Below are 20,688 nucleotides of genomic sequence, written 5' to 3' on the forward strand. Positions count from 1 at the left end.
CTTTTGCTTCCCTTCCCACATTGTTCTAGTTTAAAGCACTCCTGATGAGTGTAGCAAGATAAGTTCCCTGTGGGGTCTAGTTTCCAAAATGGTGTCACTTGTGGGGGGTTTCCACTGTTTAGGCACATCAGGGGCACATCCGCTAATTATTCAAGCAAATTTTACATTCAAAAAGTCAAATGGCGCTCCTTTCCTTCCGAACCCTGCCGTGCGCCCAAACAGTGGTCTTCCCCCACATATGGGGTATCGGCTTGCTCAGGAGGAATTGCACAACAAATTGCATGGTGCAATTTCTCCTGTTACTCTTATGAAAATGCAAAATTGGAGGCTGAAAAACATTTTTGTTGCAAAAATGTGAAAATTTTATTTTTACAGCTCAATGTTCTAAACTTCTGTGAAGCACCTGGGGGTTTAAGGTGCTCACCACACATCTAGATAAGTTCCCTGAGGGGTCTAGTTTCCAAAATGGTGTCACTTGTGGGGGGTTTCCACTGTTTAGGCACATCAGGGGCTCTCGAAACACAACATGGCATCCTCTAATTATTCAAGCAAATTTTACATTCAAAAAGTCAAATGGTGCTCCTTCCCTTCCGAACCCTGCCATATGCCCAAACAGTGTTTTTTCCCCACATATGGGGTATCTGCGTGCTCAGGGGAAACTGCACAACAAATTTTGGGGTCCATTTTTTCCTGTTACCCCTGTGCAAATAAAAAAAATTGGGTCTAAAGTAACATTTTTGTGAAAAAAGTTAAATATTAATTTTTTTCTTCCACATTCCAAAAATTCCTGTGAAGCACCTGAAGGGTTAATAAAGTTCTTGAATGTGGTTTTGAGCACCTTGAGGGGTGCAGTTTTTAGAATGGTGTCACTTTTGGGTATTTTCTGTCATAAAGACCCCTCAAAGTGACTTCAAATGTGATGTGATCCCTAAAAAAATGGTTTTGTACATTTTGTTGGAAAAATCAGAAATCGCTGGTCAAATTTTAACCCTTATAGCTCTCTAATAAAAAGAAATGTTGGTTCCAAAATTGAGCTGATGTAAAGTAGACATGTGGGAAATGTTATTTAGTAACTCTTTTGTGTGACATATCTCTCTGATTTAAGGGCATAAAAATTAAAATTTTGAAAATTGCAAAATTTTCAAAATTTTCACCTAATTTCCATCTTTTTCACAAATAAACGCAAGTGATATCGAAGAAATTTTACCACAGTCATGAAGTACAATATGTCACGAAAAAAGAGTCTCGGAATCAGGGGGATCCATTGAAGCGTTCCAGAGTAATTACCTCATAAAGTGACAGTGGTCAAAATTGTAAAAATTGGCCAGGTCACTAACGTACAAACCACCCTCGGGGGTAAAGGGGTTAATAACCATTCTTGACAAGTTTTACGTCCTATAGAATTGTACTGCATTCCCTGCTCCGCAATGTGCAATCCACAACAGCAGGTGGAGCTCTACCAGCTTATCCTACAGTGTCTGATCTATGCTAACAGGGCCTGATACTTTTAATATAATGCAATTTAAATAATCAATCAAACAATAAAATTAAATAAAAACAATGATAACACATGGCAATATAGTATAAAACAAAGATAAACACAAAAAAAACCTTCGTCCCTGGGTGGGCTTGAACCACCAACCTTTCGGTTAACAGCCGAACGCGCTAACCGATTGCGCCACAGAGACAGATGAAAGCTTGAGGTGTGTACTGCAGAATGGCAGGTGATCATGGAGATCGTACAGTCAGAGGTTCTCTCTATTTATAAGGGATTCTTCTGTATCCTACATTTACAGTATACTCTGGTACTTTATATCAGATTTCTCTTTTTATATCTTATTGTTTTATTAAAGATATAAAAATGAGTACATGAGAAAAGAATAAGAAAGTTACATATACACATATATACATACATATATATATAATGGGAAATATATATATATGTTTACTAGTCTTGTATTGATAAAAGTTGGTATTGAGAGTTTGTTAGTGACTAGTGATGACCGAGCACTAAAATGCTCGGGTGCTCAATGCTCAGGTCGAGCACATTGGAATACTCGGGTGCTCGACCCGAGCAACAAGCCCAATGTAAGTCTATGGTAAACTCGAGTATTTTTCAGATGGCTCCCCCCGGCGGTCTGCAGAGGGCTTAAAAATTGCCCAAATCGATGTGAACAGTGCTCAAATGACATGGGAACAGCATGGAGAAAAGCCCCTGGAAGCATTTCTGACTCCCAGGTCACTGCTGTCAACTACATTGTCAGAGGTATTGCGCCACTTTTACGGACTCAACCAAGACAAATGCATTCACTGGGTAATGTCATTTTAACATTTTACAACCTTATCTGGCCATGTGGTGTGTGACACATCATCAGACACATGCATACAGTGCTGAAAAGACATGGGAACAGCATGGGGAAGACCCCTGGAAGCATCTCTTACTCCCGGGTCACTACCTAAAAGTGTGCCCATCATAAGTGATTCTTGGCGCATGCGAAGATGCATCCCACCATGCACCTGTCGTTGCAGACTTACAACAATCACCGTCCACGTCCTTGTCCCAGTGCAGCGTTCAGTTTTCCCTGCCCCATTCCTTGGAATGCAAGCGCAAGTATGCAGCCAGCCACCCACCCACAGACGTAGTGGTCATGGGAGATTTCAACTATCCAGATACTTGTTGGAAATCTCTCTCAAGTAAAACTAACAGGTCAAGCAAATTCTTATCCTCTCTTGCTGACAACTTTATCTTCCAAAAGGTAGGGGAGAAAACAAGGGGATCTGCTACTTTGGATCTAATCCTTATAAACAGGGAGGAAATGGTTGAGGAGGTAAAAGTGGCTGGGACCCTAGGAGGCAGCGATCATGCTATTATAGAATTTAGGATAACTAGAGGAGGAAGACATGTGAAGACTCAAACTTCAAGGTTAGATTTCAGAAAGGCAGATTTTAAGCAACTCAGAAAGAGAATAGGAGGGATCCAATGGCTGGATGTCCTTAAGGACAAAAATGTCCAGGTAGGATGGGAAATTTTTAAAAATGAGATTCTCAAAGCACAATCGTTAACAATCCAGAAAAGTAGGAAGAATGGGAAGCATTTAAGGAAACTAGGATGGATGAACACAGAACTTAAACACATGCTAAAAAGAAAGAAAGAAATGTTTATCAAATGGAAAGAGGGAGGCATATCTAAAGAAGATTATAATGCAGTCTGCAGAACCTGTAGGGCACGTATCAGGTTAGCTAAAGCTGACAATGAATTAAGGCTTGCAAGAGATGTCAAAAGCAATAAAAAAGGATTTTGGGGGTATGTCAAAAGTAAAAGAAAAGTCAAAGATGCTATAGGACTTTTATAGGATGAAAATGGTGAAATGGTAAGAAAGGATGTTGAGAAGGTCAAACTTTATAATTCCTATTTTGCATCAGTTTTCTCTCAGAAAGAAAATGTAACATCAACTGATCTTCACTGTCCTATTAAAGGAATAGAAGAATCCAGGTTATCTGTAAACAGAAAGATTGTGAGGGAATATTTAGCTAACATAAATGAGCTCAAGTCTCCAGGTCCAGATGAATTACACCCCAGAGTACTGAAGGAGATCGTAGAAGAAATTTTAGAACCACTCTCCATAATCTTTGAAAATTCTTGGAGAACAGGAGAAGTCCCAGAAGACTGGAGAAGAGCAAATGTTGTTCCTATCTTCAAAAAGGGGAAGAAGGTGGACCCAGGGAACTATAGGCCGGTGAGTCTGACTTCTATACCAGGAAAGATCTTTGAACAAATTATTAAACAACATGTATGTAAGTACCTGGATAAGAATGAAGTGATTAACCGGAGTCAGCATGGGTTTGTAACTAACAAGTCATGTCAGACTAACTTAATTTCCTTTTATGACAGAATCACTGACTGCGTGGATCAGGGAAATGCTGTAGATATAGTATATCTTGACTTCAGCAAAGCATTTGACAAAGTATCTCACACCATCCTTATTGAAAAAATGACCAAGTATGGAATGGACAAGGCAACTGTTAGGTGGATTCATAACTGGCTTAGTGATCGGACTCAAAGAGTGGTCGTAAATGGCTTCACATCCAGTTGGATGAATGTCTCAAGTGGGGTACCACAGGGCTCTGTCCTGGGACCTGTATTGTTCAACATCTTTATCAATGATTTAGATGAAGGAATTGAGGGTAAACTGATTAAATTTGCTGATGACACTAAGCTAGGAGGGATAGCTAATACTAGAGAAGAGAGAGAGGATTCAAAAAGACCTAAATAAACTGGAGCAGTGGGCAGCAACTAACAGAATGGTTTTTAACAGGGAAAAATGCAAAGTACTACATCTGGGCAATAAAAATGAAAAAAGCATATACCGAATGGGAGGAATAGAGCTAAGCAACAGTACATGTGAAAAAGACTTACGTAGGTATACTAATAGATCATAAACTGAACATGAGTCAACTGTGTGATGCAGCAGCAAAAAAGGCAAATACATTCAGGGATGTATTAACAGAAGCATACAGTCTAGATCACGTGAAGTCATTATCGGACTTTACTCCTCTTTGGTCAGACCTCATCTGGAATACTGTGTCCAGTTTTGGGCACCACATTTTAAAAAATCTTCTAAAATCCATATTTTATTGGGTCATGCAAAAAATATTAAAAGTCCACCTTGGAGAGGAACAGCAAACGCGTTTCGAACTATAAGTTCTTAAGTTCTTCTTTTTTAAGAACTTATAGTTCGAAACGCGTTTGCTGTTCCTCTCCAAGGTGGACTTTTAATATTTTTTGCATGACCCAATAAAATATGGATTTTAGAAGATTTGTTCAGCTGGATCTTCCTGGTTCCTCATTGTTCGTCTGGTAGCACTCCTGGCTCCGTGCTGTTGATCTTCTAGGTGGGTGAGCTGATTTTTCCCATTCTTTTTCTGACATTTTAAAAAAGACATCGACAAACTGGAGCAAGTTCAGAGAAGAGCGACCAGAATGGTGACCGGTCTGCAAACCATGTCCAATAAGGAACGGTTACAGGATTTGGGAATGTTTAGCTTGCAAAAAAGAAGACTGAGAGGACACTTAATAGCTGTATACAAATATCTCAAGGGCTGTTACATTGTAGAAGGATCATCTTTATTCTCATTTGCACAAGGAAAGACTAGAAGCAATGGGATGAAACTGAATGGGAGAAGATACAGATTAGATATTAGAAAAAACTTTTTGACAGTTAGGGTGATCAATGAGTGGAACAGGCTGCCACGAGAGGTGGTGAGTTCTCCTTCAATGGACGTCTTCAAACAGAGGCTGGACAGACATCTGTCTGAGATGGTTTAGTGAATCCTGCTTTGAGCAGGGGGTTGGACCAGATGACCCAGGAGGTCCCTTCCAACTCTACTATTCTATGATTCTATGAATACTGTACTGCCAAATTTTTGACAGCTGCTTTCACTTGAAATGTGGCCTTTAAGGCTCGTGGAGGCGGAAGCTGTCCACAACCTTATGGAGGCGGCTACCGGGTATCCATACTCGGTCCCCAGCCGCCACTATTTGTCCCGGTGTCATCTCTGCCTTCCACAACCACGAGTCCTACAAAATTACCTGTGCCCTCCCCAGTGAACTAACTGGAAAGGACCGCCTACCCACAAACACGTGGTCATGTGAATGTGGCCAGGGACGGTACGCAGCCAGTCCACAGCTTTTTTTGCTGAGAGTTGTATTTCACCACAGCCATATTCTTTAGCTTGGTGAAAGGACTTGGGAAACCATATCTACTCCAGCTGTCATTTCTCACAGGAAGTCCTCTAAAGCTGCTTGCACTTGAAATGTGGCCTTTTAGGCTTGTGAAGGTGGAAGCTGTCCACAACCTCATGCCGGTGCCATACTCAGTCCCATGCCGCCACTATTTCTTCCTGTATCATCTCCGCTTTCCACAAGCAAGGGTCCCTGAACATTACTGCTGGTACTTTTCTGTGGGAATCTGCTTGCCTCCTGCCAGCCTGTAATATTTCCACTAAACTATGGTACGACGCCATGGTATTAGCACTGCCCCGAGTACCAGTAGCGAAGCCATCCCCAATTTCTTTCTCAGGAATTCTTTTTGGTAGACTGAGTGGCTGCCCAAATACATTAGTTTCTCACAAAGGAGCTGAAGATAGAGTGGAAGAAGGTGCAAGTTTCTCCAGTCTGTTAGATATCACAGGGCGGACGGCAGCACATTGGCTCAGTGGTTAGCACTGAAGTCTTGCAGTGCTTGGATCCTGGGTTCAAATCCCAGCAAGGATAACATCTGCAAGGCTTTTATATGTTCTCCCCATGTTTGTGTGGGCTTCCACCTCAGTGAAAAAGGAGCCATAGAGTGTCTGGGAACCTTCCCACACACTTTTCTTATCCAGGACTGCTTCTCGGCAGGGTTCGACAGTCCCACCAGAGAGTCCTCGGGTGGACCCTGGCCTCTCCATCAGGAGAGTTCATGATAGCACAAACTTTGTAGCAGCTATGGGGCTCTTGAGCGGGGGAGAAAGGTGAGCCCTCAGAATCAAATCCTCTGGTGGGCCCAATGTTTTTCAGTTTGAAACTGCTTCTCAGTGGGAGTTGTATTTCACCACAGCCATATTCTTTAGCTCGGTGAAAGGACTGTCATGGAGGGAAACCGTATCTACTCCTGCTGTCATTTCTCCGTCACCAGGTTCCGCCCATTGTCACAAACGACCATGCCTGGCTGTATGTTCAGCGGTGAGAGCCACAGATCAGGCTGCTGTGTTACAGCTTTCAGCAACTATGCAGCACTGGACGGTTTGTCACCTAAGCATTAAGCATGTTATCTTCAGCACAGCCTGTTGCCGCTTGGCCAAGGCAGTGCTGCCGTGCTTTCAGCTTGTGACTGATGTGGTCATTTCGGAGATGGAGGAGGAGGAGCAGGAGCTGAACAATGTGATTACATTGAGGTTACATTGGCGACTCTGTTTTAAATACTAAAGAAAGATCCTACTGTTTTTTGTTTTATTTACATTATTTTTTAAGACAAATGCATTCACCGGGAAATGTCATTTTAACATTTTACAACCTTATCTGGCCATGTGGTGTGTGACACTTCATCGAACACATCCTGTTTCATTTATGATGGAAGGACTCTGAAAGTCACAAAGCCTATTTTTATAAGGCCATCAGGCGGCCCTTACTATTCTTAAAGGGCTGCAGTCGGCCCTCGCTATTGTGAGAGAGCCATCAGCCAGCTATGCTTTGTTGTTCTGCAAGGGCTGCCAAAAAATTGGACGCAACCCAATACCCCTTTGAAGAAGCATAGAGGAGGGTCTCAGTAAAAATATGTTCCCATGTTCCCATTATAAAGGAGCTGGTCTCCTATAGTGGTAATGCCCATGCTGTGACTTCAAGGGCTGCCAAAATTTGGGAAAAGCCACACTAGCAATTTAAATACACATAGAGCAGGGCCACAGTAATGACATGTTTCCAATACAAAGGAGCGGGTGTGCTATACAGTTATAGGGTATGCAGTGAATCCAATAGCTGACAAAATTTAGTAAAAACCCCACTAACAATTTAAAAACAAGTAGAGCAGGGCCACAGCAACGACAAATTCCCAGAAAGAAAGAAAGGAGAGGGTCTTCCACACTGTTTGCCTATGCAGTGAAGCAACGGCTGCCAAAAATTTGGAGGAACTCCAATTCCCCTTGGAAGAGTCGTAGAGGTCGGAGAGCCTCCTAAAAACAATGTTCTCATTATTAGGAAGTGGGTCTCCCATAGTGTTTGCCTATGCAGTGAATGCAAAAGCTGCCAAAAGTTTTGAGGCACTCCAATTCCCCTTGGAAGAAACGTAGAGGTCGGAGAGCCTCCTAAAAGCAATGTTCCCATTATTAGGAAGTGGGTCTCCCATAGTGTTGGCCTATGCAGTGAACGCAAGGGCTGAAAAAAAAATTGTGAGGCACTCCAATGCCCTTGGAAGAGGCATGGAGGAAAATGTTCCCATTAGAAAGGAGCGGGTCTCCTATACTTGTAATGCCCATGCACTAAATGTATGGGCTGACAAACATTTACCCCTGGGGGGTATACATGAACATACTGTATAAAAAATTTTTTAGGGCATCATAAACACCCTTTAAAAAAATAATGTGGGTGTTGCATCACGGACCACGGTCACCCTGGTGATATGGTGGTGGAGGATGAGGATGAGGAGAAGGAGGAGGGCAAGAGCAAATAGCCAAAATCAGGTAGCGTATACTCATGTGTGGGTGTGAAAAGGTGCATGGGAATACACCTCCCAAAAAAAGACACTGGATTTGAGTTTATGTTATCATTCGGTGGTGTTGAGAAGTCTGGCCCAATCCAGCCCTTGTTCATTTTTATAAGAGTCAGCCTGTCAGCATTTTCAGTTGACAGGCCGATGCGCTTATCAGTTATAATCCCACCAGCGGCAATAAAAACCCACTCTGACAAAACGCTAGCGGCAGGGCAGGCCAGGACCTCCAAGGCGTAGAGAGCCAGTTCATTCCACGTGTCATGCTTGGATACCCAATAATTATAAGGCACAGAGGAATCACGGAGGACGTTGGTACGGTTGGCAAGGGACTCCCTCACCATCTTCCCAAACTTTGCACTCTTTGTGAGAGTACCCCGCGCCTCAGGGCCTGTGCGATGGGAGGGGCTGAGAAAATTCCCTCCCCGATCATGCCTGGCTGTAGGTTCAGCTGTGTGAGCCACAGATCTCCCTGCTCTTTCCACAGCTCTTCCGCATTGTGCGGTTTGTCACCTAAGCATATTAGCTTCAGCACTGCCTGTTGCCGCTTGGCCGAGGCAGTGCTGCAGTGCTTCCAGCTTGTGACTGATGTAGTCATTTCGGAGATGGAGGCTGAAGAGGAGGAGAAGGCTGAGGAGGATGAGGTGCAGGAGCTGTAGACTGTGGGGGCAACCCTGATTGACCTAGGGCCCGCAATCCTTGGCTTTGGGAGGACGTCTTCCGTCCCAAGGTCCGACTTGGTCCCGGGTTCCACTGTGTTAACCCAGTGTGCTGTCAGCGAGATGTACCGTCCCTACCCACAAGCACTTGTCCACGTGCCCGTGGTTAGGTGGACTTTCCCAGTAACTGCGTTATTGAGGGCACGGCTAATGTTTTGGGACACGTGCTTGTGTAATTCGGGGACGGCACACTGGGAGAAATAGTGGCGGCTGGGGACCGAGTACCGAGGGACGGCCGCCGCCATCAGGTTGCAGAATGCTTTCATCTCCACGAGCATGAATTGCAACATTTCGAGTGCAAACAGTTGTGAAATGTGGGAATTTAGTAGTGTGGCCTGTGCGGTGTTGGCTGTGTATTTGCGCTTGCGTTCCAAGAGCTGGGGTATGGACAACTGAACGCTGCACTGGGACAAGGATGTGGACGTGCGTCCTGATGCTGCTACTTGAGAGTGTGCAACGACAGGTGCAGGGCAGGAGGCATCTTTGCATGCACCATGGACAGGGGATTGGCTTGCATGCACAACAGCAGAAGAAGCAGTGATGCCACCCGTAGACACTGTTCCTGGACCCTGGGGTTCGACCCACAAAGTCGGGTGCTTTGCTACCATGTGGTTGATGATGCTGATGGTGATCAGGCTGGTAGTTTTGCCACCCCTGCTGATGCTGGCCTGGCAGGTGGTGCAAATGGACTTTTTGGGGTTATAGGCAGAGTCTTTAAAAAACAACCAGACTCGGGAAGACCTAACATTTGTACTGGCAACTTCCTTCGTGTTGATGTTATGGAGAACGGTTGCCTGCCTTCTGTCTGCGGCCCCCACACTGCTTCTTCCTGCCTATTGGGGTGCTCTGCCTCCCTCCCCCTGTGTGCTGCTGTCCTCGCTCTGCATATCCTCCTGCCAGGTTGGGTCAGTTACTATATCATCCACCACCATGTCTTCCTCTTCCACACCCTGGTCCTCCTCCTGACTTTCTGGCAATTGTGTCTCATCATCGTCCACCTCTTGTGACACTTTCCCACCGTCGCTTTCGTGTGACCGTGGCTGCTCAAATTTTTGGGCATCGCTACATGCGATCTCCTCTTGCCCTGCTTCAAGTGGACCAGGTGAGAGGCCCGAATCTATAAATGGAAAAGTGAACAGCTCTTCAGAGTGTCCAAGTGTGAGCTCAGTTGTCTCTGGGCACTCGGCATGGTGGGAGGAAGGAGGTTCAGGGTGAGGAATACAGTGGTGGCCAAAAGTATTGGCACCCCTGCAATTCTGTCAGATAATACTCAGTTTCTTCCTGAAAATGATTGCAATCACAAATTCTTTGGTATTATTATCTTCATTTAATTTGCTTGCAAGGAAAGAACACAAAAGAGAATGAAGCAAAAATGAAATCATTGATCGTTTCAGACAAAACTCCAAAAATGGGCCAGACAAAAGTATTGGCACCCTCAGCCTAATACTTGGTTGCACAACCTTTAGCCAAAATAACTGCGAACAACCGCTTCCGGTAACCATCAATGAGTTTCTTACAATGCTCTGCTGGAATTGTAGACCTTTCATCTTTGGCAAACTGCTCCAGGTCCCTGATATTTGAAGGGTGCCTTCTCCAAACTGCCATTTTGAGATCTCTCCACAGGTGTTCTATGGGATTCAGGTCTGGACTCATTGCTGGCCACCTTAGTCTCCAGTGCTTACTCTCAAACCATTTTATAGTGCTTTGGAAGTGTGTTTTGGGTCATTGTCCTGCTGGAAGACCCATGACCTCTGAGGGAGACCCAGCTTTCTCACACTGGGCCCTACATTATGCTGCAAAATTTGTTGGTAGTCTTCAGACTTCATAATGTCATGCACACGGTCAAGTAGTCCAGTGCCCGAGGCAGCAAAGCAACCCCAAAACATCAGGGAACCTCCGCCATGTTTGACTGTAGGGACCGTGTTCTTTTCTTTGAATGCCTCTTTTTTTTTCCTGTACACTCTATGTTGATGCTTTTGCCAAAAAGCTCTACTTTTGTCTCATCTGAACAGAGAACATTCTTCCAAAACGTTTTAGGCTTTCTCAGGTAAGTTTTGGCAAACTCCAGCCTGGCTTTTTTATGTCTCGGGGTAAGAAGTGGGGTCTTCCTGGGTATCCTACCATACAGTCCCTTTTCATTCAGACGCCGACGGATAGTACGGGTTGACACTGTTGTACCCTCGGACTGCAGGGCAGCTTGAACTTGTTTGGATGTTAGTCAAGGTTCTTTATCCACCATCCGCACAATCTTGCGTTGAAATCTCTCGTCAATTTTTCTTTTACGTCCACATCTAGGGAGGTTAGCCACAGTGCCATGCGCTTTAAACTTCTTGATGACACTGCGCACGGAAGACACAGGAACATTCAGGTCTTTGGAGATGGACTTGTAGCCTTGAGATTGCTCATGCTTCCTCACAATTTGGTTTCTCAAGTCCTCAGACAGTTCTTTGGTCTTCTTTCTTTTCTACATGCTCAATGTGGTACACACAAGGACACAGGACAGAGGTTGAGTCAACTTTAATCCATGTTAACTGGCTGCAAGTGTGATTTAGTTATTGCCAACACCTATTAGGTGCCACAGGTAAGTTACAGGTGCTGTTAATTACACGAATTAGAGAAGCATCACATGATTTTTCAAACAGTGCCAATACTTTTGTCCACCCCCTTTTTTAGGTTTGGTGTGGAATTGTATCCCATTTGGCTTTAGGACAATTCTTTTTGTGCTTTTTCATTGAAGACAAATTAAATGAAGATAATAATACCAAAGAATTTGTGATTGCAATCATTTTCAGGAAGAAACTGAGTATTATCTGACAGAATTGCAGGGGTGCCAATACTTTTGGCCACCACTGTATGTGGTTCAGACTCACGGCTACTGAGACTGGACCGTGTGGAAGACAGGGTGGTGGTGGTGGTGGCTAAGTGACTGGAATCATTATTTGCTATCCAACTAATAACCTTTTCACACTTCTCTGTGTTCAATAGTGGTGTTCTGCGGTCCCCTATTAATTGGGACAGGAAGGTCGAGCAAGAAGATGCAGGTGTTGTTAGAACCCTCCTGTTTGTTTTTTCCATCTTGTCTTTTGCGTTCACGTGTCCATCTGCCTTTATATTCCAGCTCCGTCCTTGTGGCTGTGCTGGACTTCAGTGTTTGACTGTTTCTCTAGCCTGGTGCTTCGGTGCCTTTCTCTGTCAAGTTCGCTTGGTGCTCTGGGACCTCTACTACATTTTTGTCAGTTTGTCTTTTTGTGTTCTGCAACAACTTCTCTGTTTAGGAGGTGTCCAATTTTTGTCCCAGTCCTTAGTTCTTTTAGGGACCCCTCCCTTAATTCTATAGGTCTTCGTTCAGACTAGCCAAGGACTAAAGTGGGTCTGTTCACTAGGAACAGGCTGCCTGCTACATCATAGGGATTCAGCTTAGTCTTACTGTAGGGACAGCTTTCCCCTATCTTTCCTTAGTACATGTTGCAGATCATAACAGTAAGGCCAGCCCAAAAAACTAAAAGGAAAGAAATTCGGGGATCAGTATGGTTTCCGTCCAGGATTTGCCTCAACGCCTGCAGGGATTGTCTCTGGAGGTGGCCGAGCTTCAGCAACACGTGACTAGCTGTTCTGGAGCGCATTTTGTCGAACCCAAGGTAGGACTGCCTGATGTTTTTTATGGTAAACAGCAAGATTTTTTTTCCTTTAAAAATGCTTGTTTGTTATATTTTCATTTGAGACCAAGGTCCTCTGGGAATGAATCACAGTGCATTGGTTTTATTATGTCACTTTTGCGCAATCAACCACAGGGGTGGGCCTTTTCTCTCCAGCCTAATGATCCGTGTTTAAGGTCTGTTGAAGAATTTTTTTCTGCTATGGGGCTATTATATGACGATCCTGATCGAATCTCATCTGCTGAATCAGAACTCAGGCATTTGAATCAGGGGTCAGATGATGTTGAAAATTATTGCACACACTTCAGGAGATGGGCTTCAGAAGTTAAGTGGACTGATCCTACGCTGAGATGTTTATTTCTTGCTGGTCTGAGTGAAAGGGTTAAGGATTTTCTGATTGCATTCCCTGCACCTGAGACTCTGCAGGATGCTACGCAGTTAGCTGTTCGTATAGACAGGAGACTGAGTTGCAGGCTCAATGAGGTAAAGACTCCTGTAATGCCAGGTCCTAGTCCCCAGAAAATCTGCTGTGACGGCGGAGAACCGATGGAGGTTGGGGCGATGTTACTCCGCTCTCAGGAAAGAGACCGGAGGTTTACCGAGGGATTGTGTCTTTATTGTGACAAAGCTGACCATTTGATTAAGTATTGTGAGCGTCGTTTAAGTAAAGAAAAAAAAAAAGGTCAGTTACACTCATATAGCTTGTTTACACTCTGCAGGAGTATTTCTTTCTGGGAGTACTACTTTGCAGGAAAATTTGATTGAATTTCAGATATTTGTGGACCCTGTGAAGGTTCAGGCTGTGCAGGAATGGCCTAGGCCTATTGGTTTGAAATCTATACAGAGATTTTTAGGTTTTGCCAATTATTACAGGAAATTCATTAAGAATTTTTCTGCAATTGTTAAACCTCTAACCGATCTCACCAGGAAAGGTGCGAATACGGCCCAGTGGACTACTGAGGCCATTGAAGCGTTTGAGTATCTCAAAGAGAGGTTCAGTTCTGCCCCTATCCTTATGCAGCCTGATGAGACCAAGCCTTTTTTGGTCGAGGTCGATGCTTCATCGGTGGGGGTCAGAGCAGTTTTGTCTCAGGAGACCAAGGATGGAGTACATGCTTGTGCCTTCTTTTCGAAAAAATTTTCGGAAACCGAACTGAATTATGATGTTGGAAATCGGGAGTTGCTGGCTATTAAACTTGCGTTTGAACATTGGCGTCATTTTTTGGAAGGCGCTAGATTTCCTATTCAGGTTTTCACAGATCATAAGAATTTGATCTATCTGGATGCTGCCAAGCGCTTGAATGCCCGTCAAGCTAGATGGGCACTTTTTTTTTCTCGGTTTCTTTTTTCTGTTACCTATATCCCTGCTACTAAGAATGTTAAAGCCGATGCTTTATCTCGCAGCTTCTCTCCTGCGGTCGGTGCCGAGGAGGAGGAGAGCATTTTACAGAAAGGAGTTGTGGTGGCGGCTATGGACTCCGTTTTGGAGAATAGGATTCTGAAAGCTCAAGATGATGCTCCATCTAACACTTCCCATGGGAGGTTGTTCTTGCCTAGGGCCTTTAGGAGAGATTTGTTTGTGGAGTGTCATGAGTCTCGGTTGGCAGGTCATCCAGGAATTTCGGAGACTAAGAGATTTATCAGTCGCAATTTTTGGTGGCCTGGATGGCAGAAGGAAGTCATCAAGTGGGTGCGTCAGTGTACTGTGTGTGCTAGGTCAAAGGCTTCACATACTCCTGCTTCGGGGTTGCTTTGCCCTCTGGAGGTTCCTAGTGCGCCTTGGACACATCTCACAATGGATTTTATTACTGATCTTCCTGTGTACGAGGGTTTTACTGTCATCTGGGTGGTTGTGGACCGTTTTAGTAAGATGTGTCATTTGGTTCCATTCATTAAGTTGCCCTGCGCCAAGACACTCGCTAAGGCGTTTGTTAAGAAGATTGTCAAGCTCCATGGCATCCCCACGGATATTGTTTCTGATAGAGGACCTCAGTTTGTGGCTCGCTTTTGGCGTGCTTTTTGTGACAGGTTGGGAGTCCATTTTTCATTTTCGTCTAGTTATCATCCTGAGTCTAATGGACAGATTGTAAGACAGAACCAGGGTGTTGAACAGTTTTTGTGTTGTTTTGTGGCTGACAATCAAGAGGTGTGGTCTGAGTTTCTGCCTCTCTCAGAATTTACTCTTAACAATCATACATCCTCCTCTGCTGGGTGTTCTTCTTTTTTTGTTGTACTGGGAGACATGCGTCTTTTGGTTCGTTCTCCAAACTGGGGTCGGCGGTGCCGGAGGAGGAGAATTTTTCCGGTGATTTGGAGAGAGTTTGGACTAATGTACGTTGCAACCTTCAAGAGGCTAACAAGAAGTCCAAGAAGTATTTTGACAGGAAACATAAGGAGGTTTTGTTTACTGTGGGTGTGTAACGGGTCTGGGAGGCGGAACCTCTGGGCTACTATACAAGGGAGCGGTCCTTGTAAGGGAGCGGGTGGCGACCAGGCAGGCAGTCACAGCAGGTGACCGGGACAGTCTCTGGGTGTACGGGCAGGAGGTCACGGCAAGTGATCAGGGCAGTCTCTGGAAGAACGGGCTGGAGGTCACGGCAAGTGACCGGGGCAGTCTCTGGAAGAACGGGCTGGAGGTCACGGCAAGTGACCGGGGCAGTCTCTAGGTAAGGGGTAGGTACGACCTGTGATGGCTGAACCTCCAGGTAGGCTAGCAAGGCAGATGGAGGATGTGTGCTCCCAGGTGAGCAAGCGAGAGTCTCTGGAATAGCAGGTGGTCACAGCACGTGACGGCGGAGCCTCCAGGTAGGCAAGCAGGCAGGTAGCGGAGAAGCGCTCCCAGGTGAGCGGGCAAGAGTCTGGAATAGCTGGTGGTCACAGCACGTGACAGCAGAGCCTCCGGGCAGGCAAGCAGGCAGGTAGCGGAGAAGCGCTCCCAGGTGAGCGGGCAAGCTGGTCCATAGACAGACTGACCGGAGTTGTAAGACAGACCGTCGGACCTCAGGCAAGCAGGCAGGTAGCTGATGTGCGCTCCCAGGTGAGCGGGCAAGTTGGTCCTTAGACAGACTGACCGGAGTTGTAAGGCAGACCGTCGGAACTCAGGCAGGCAGGCAGGTAACAGGAAATCAGGCAGGATTGGGACAGCAAGCTGGCAGGAATCTGGCAGGTAACTGGCAGGTAACTGGCAACAGGACCTGAGGGCTGAAGCAGAGTAGAACGGTGCAACAACATTGCTCGGGCACCTCCATTTTGGAGGAGGTGCCTTATATATGGTAAAGTCCTCCGGCCATTGGCCGGGGACTCCTTAGGACGGCGCGCGCGGCCCCTTTAAGAGGGAGGGAGGGCGCGCACGCGCTCCCTAAGCACAGTGGCCGGAAAGGAGCGCACGCTGCCAGCAGAGCGGGAGAGGGACGCCGGGCACGGAGCAGAGCGGTGAGGGGAACAGCGTCCCTGCCTAGCAGAGGGCAGGGACGCCGGCACTACAGTACCCCCCCCTTTAGGCCCCCCCTTTTTTAGGCCAGATAGAAATTTAGCTAGGATGAGAGGGGCATGGATGTTCTCCCGGGGCTCCCACGTTCTCTCCTCAGGACCAAACCCCTTCCAATCTACCAGAAAAGAGGTCTTTCCTCTTACCCTTTTGGTGGCAAGAATGTTCTCTACCTCAAACTCGTCCTCAGCAGAAACCGGAGCAGGAGGCCTACCTGTAGACTTGGAAAAAGAGTTAAGCACCACGGGTTTGAGGAGAGATACATGGAAGGAGTTAGGGATCCGTAAGTTGGCCGGGAGTTTCAATTTATAGGCCACCGGGTTGATCTGACTGATGACCTCCAGAGGACCGATGAACCGAGGCCCTAACTTGTAAGAAGGTATCTTGAGTCGAACATATTTAGATGAGAGCCAGGCTTTATCTCCTGGACGAAATTGTGGAGGATCCAGGCGTTTTTTGTCAGCGTGTCTTTTCATACGCTCGGATGACAGAAGGAGTGCGGACCGGGTACTCTCCCATATGGAGGAAAATTTGCTAACGAGAGATTCCGCAGCCGGGTTGTCCACAGAGGTGGAGACAGGAAAAGGAATCCGAGGATGCTGACCAAAGACTACAAAAAACGGGGATTTGGAGGAGGATTCGCTCTCGTGATTATTATAAGAGAACTCGGCCCATGGTAGGAGATCCACCCAGTCAGAATGGTGGGCATTAACGAAGTGCCGGAGGTAACTGGTCAGGTTCTGATTGATCCGCTCCACTTGACCATTGGACTGTGGGTGGTAAGCGGAAGAGAAGTCCAGGGTGACGTCTAGTAGCTTACAAGTGGCTCTCCAGAAACGTGAGGTGAACTGTACCCCACGATCCGACATGATGTGGAGGGGCAGGCCATGAAGACGGAAGATGTGGCGGATAAAGTCTTTAGCCAGCTCGGGTGCAGACGGAAGGCCTGGCAGGGGAATAAAGTGAGCCATCTTGGAAAAGGGGTCAGCGACCACCCAAATGACCGTACAACCGGCAGAGACGGGGAGATCAGTTATAAAGTCCATTGCTATATGCTGCCAGGGGGCAGCAGGTACAGGAAGCGGAAGGAGGCGTCCGGCTGGCAGATGTCTCGGGACTTTGTTGCGGGCGCAGGACACACAGGCAGAAACAAAGTCTATTATGTCCTTGTGCAGGGTAGGCCACCAATAGTGCCGGGCAATAAGCTGGAGGGTCTTTTTCTGACCGGCGTGGCCAGCTAGTTTAGACGAATGGCCCCAGTGTAGGATCTTCTCCCGATCAGGTACTGAAACAAACGTCTTACCGGGAGGGAGACGATTTAGACTCACGGGAGCCACCTGCATTACTCTGGCGGGATCGATGATATGTTTAGGTTCTTCCTCGAGATCGGACACCAGAAAGGATCGGGACAAGGCGTCTGCTTTGACGTTTTTGTCAGCCGGGCGAAAATGAAGAACAAAATCAAAGCGAGCAAAAAACAAGGACCACCGGGCTTGGCACGGGTTAAGTCTCTGGGCATGCTGGAGGTAAGCCAAGTTCTTGTGGTCAGTGTAAATTATTACCGGATGAAGAGCCCCCTCGAGTAGGTAACGCCACTCCTCCAACGCCAGCTTGATGGCCAATAACTCTCGGTCTCCTATGGAATAGTTGCGCTCAGAAGAGGAGAAGAGTTTGGAGAAGAAGCCACAAGTTACCATTCTCCCGGAAGATGATTTTTGAGTAAGTACCGCTCCGGCTCCAGAGGAGGAGGCGTCAACTTCCAGGAAGAACTGCTTGTTGCCGTCCGGGCGATGCAGCACCGGGGCGGAAGAGAAGGCCTGTTTTAGGGAAAGAAAGGCCTCCTCTGCTTCGGGCGGCCACTCTTTGGGATTAGTACCCTTACGGGTGAGCACGGAAATTGGGGCAGTCCGGGAAGAGAAGTGCGGGATGAAGAGGCGGTAATAGTTGGCGAAGCCCAGGAACCGTTAAATAGCCTTCAACCCCTCTGGTCGGGGCCATTTCTCGATGGCAGACAGTTTCTCAGGATCCATTTGTAGGCCGGTCTGAGAGATAATGTAGCCCAGAAACGGAAGCGAGGTCTGCTCAAAGAGGCACTTCTCATATTTAGCGTAGAGATGGTTCTGCCTGAGCCTGAGCAGGACCTGACGAACATCCCTCCGGTGAGTCTGGAGATCCGGAGAGAAGACCAAGATGTCGTCCAGGTACACCACTACGCAGGAGTAGAGAAGGTCCCGGAAGATGTCATTGACCAACTCTTGAAAGACGGCAGGAGCGTTACAGAGGCCAAAGGGCATTACCAGATATTCATAGTGGCCGTCCCGGGTGTTGAATGCCGTCTTCCATTCATCCCCCTGACGGATACGAACCAGGTTGTACGCCCCACAGAGGTCCAGTTTGGTGAAGATTCTAGCCCCCCTCAGACGATCAAATAACTCCGGAATGAGCGGAAGGGGGTACTTATTCTTCACCGTGATCTGGTTAAGGCCTCTATAGTCTATACAGGGACGGAGAGAGCCGTCCTTCTTTTTGACGAAAAAGAAGCCTGCTCCCGCCGGGGAGGTAGATTTCCGGATGAATCCCCTGGCCAGATTCTCCTCAATATATTCGGACATCGACCGGGTCTCAGCAGCGGATAATGGATAAATACGCCCACGGGGAGGAGAAGTACCAGGTAACAGGTCGATAGGGCAGTCGTATGGTCTATGAGGGGGTAGTGTCTCTGCCTCCTTTTTATTAAAGACATCAGCATAAGACCAATAAGGAATCGGAAGTCCAGGTAGATTAGCTGGGGTAGGAGAAGGACGGACGGGATGAACGGGAACCAGACAGGTCTTATGGCAGCCCTGTCCCCAGCGAAGGACTTCTCCGGTCTGCCAGTCAAGAACGGGTGCATGTTTCTGGAGCCAAGGTAGGCCTAGCAAGAGGGCGTGAGAGAGTCCAGGCAGAACATGGAAGGAGATACTTTCAGAATGCAGCATTCCCACCTGCAGAGTAATGGATTCGGTGATGAGTTGGATGGGGCGTGGTAAGAGCCCCCCATCCACGGCAGCAACAGACAAGGGTACAGCCAGAGGTTTGGTGGGGATGCGGTATTTCTCTACCAGGGACTGTGAAATAAGATTCCCGGCTGCTCCAGAGTCCAGTTGGGCTAGTTCGAAATAACGGTTCTCCCCGTAGACGATTGAAACTGACAACAGCAGGGATGGAGAGGATTTATTCTTGTCTAGGTGGACCTCTCTGAGCGAACCTAGACACAGGCGTTTCCCGACCTCTCCGGGCAGGCACGGATCCGGTGCTCCTTACTGCCACAGTAGAAGCAGGTCCCCTCGGCACGGCGTAAGTCCTGACGGGTCTTGACCATCTTGGTCTGGTCGACCTGCATAGGCTCAGGAGGGTGTACCTGGTTAGAGACAGAAGGAGTGACGGGTTTCTGAAAAGTAGGAGCTAGACGTGGTAACCTCCTCTCACGGGTGACCTCTCTGGCATGCTCCTGGAACCGTAGGTCAATCCGGGTGGCAAGAGTTATTAAGTCATCGAGAGTGGTAGGAATGTCCCGACCGGCAAGTTCATCTTTAATACGGCCGGACAGACCCTCCCAGAAGACGGAAACCAGAGCGTCGTTATCCCAGGCCAGCTCCGAGGCAAGGGTACGGAACCGTATGGCATATTGGCCCACGGTGAGACTTTCCTGACGGAGGCGTAGCAACGATGATGCGGATGAGGTCTTCCGTCCGGGTTCGTCGAAGACTTTCCGGAAAGCCGTGAGAAAAGCAGGCAAGTTGGACACCAGGGGGTCTCCTCTCTCCCATAGAGGATTTAGCCAGGCCAGGGCCTCCCCGGTGAGATGGGACATGATGAATGCAATTTTGGCTCGGTCGGAGTTAAACTGGTGGGACAATAGTTCAAAGTGCAGGGTGCACTGATTTATGAAGCCCCGAGCCTGGGCTGAGTCGCCTCCGAAGCGAGGAGGTGCAGAAAGCCGAGGTCCGGGGTAGGATATCATGGTGTTAGTGGACAGCGGAGCTGCCGGATTGCGAGACATGGCACTGGCGGAGGTTGTTGGTGGAACAGTCAGAGTGTCCAGGCGAGTATTGACATTCCGCAGGTAACCCAGGATGGACTCCTGTTGGGACCTTTGACGGGACAGTTCATAACACAGGTCCGAGAGCGAGGGAGCTTGGGTGCCACCGGGTTCCGGTGCCCGAGCAAACTGTAACGGGTCTGGGAGGCGGAACCTCTGGGCTACTATACAAGGGAGCGGTCCTTGTAAGGGAGCGGGTGGCGACCAGGCAGGCAGTCACAGCAGGTGACCGGGACAGTCTCTGGGTGTACGGGCAGGAGGTCACAGCAAGTGATCAGGGCAGTCTCTGGAAGAACGGGCTGGAGGTCACGGCAAGTGACCGGGGCAGTCTCTGGAAGAACGGGCTGGAGGTCACGGCAAGTGACCGGGGCAGTCTCTAGGTAAGGGGTAGGTACGACCTGTGATGGCTGAACCTCCAGGTAGGCTAGCAAGGCAGATGGAGGATGTGTGCTCCCAGGTGAGCAAGCGAGAGTCTCTGGAATAGCAGGTGGTCACAGCACGT

At 47.4% G+C, this 20,688-nt stretch overlaps 1 non-coding gene across 1 annotated transcript; it reads right to left on the bottom strand.

Annotated features, from left to right (window-relative positions):
- Positions 1–1,614: 1,614 nt before the first annotated feature.
- TRNAN-GUU (transfer RNA asparagine (anticodon GUU)) lies at positions 1,615–1,688 on the bottom strand. The gene has a single exon. It is a non-coding gene; the product is annotated as a tRNA-Asn (tRNA).
- Positions 1,689–20,688: the final 19,000 nt, after the last annotated feature.

This window comes from Phyllobates terribilis, unplaced genomic scaffold, assembly GCF_046119375.1.
Source record: "Phyllobates terribilis strain yellow unplaced genomic scaffold, ASM4611937v1 Scaffold_11__3_contigs__length_659146591, whole genome shotgun sequence".
NCBI classification, from domain to species: Eukaryota; Metazoa; Chordata; class Amphibia; order Anura; family Dendrobatidae; genus Phyllobates; species Phyllobates terribilis.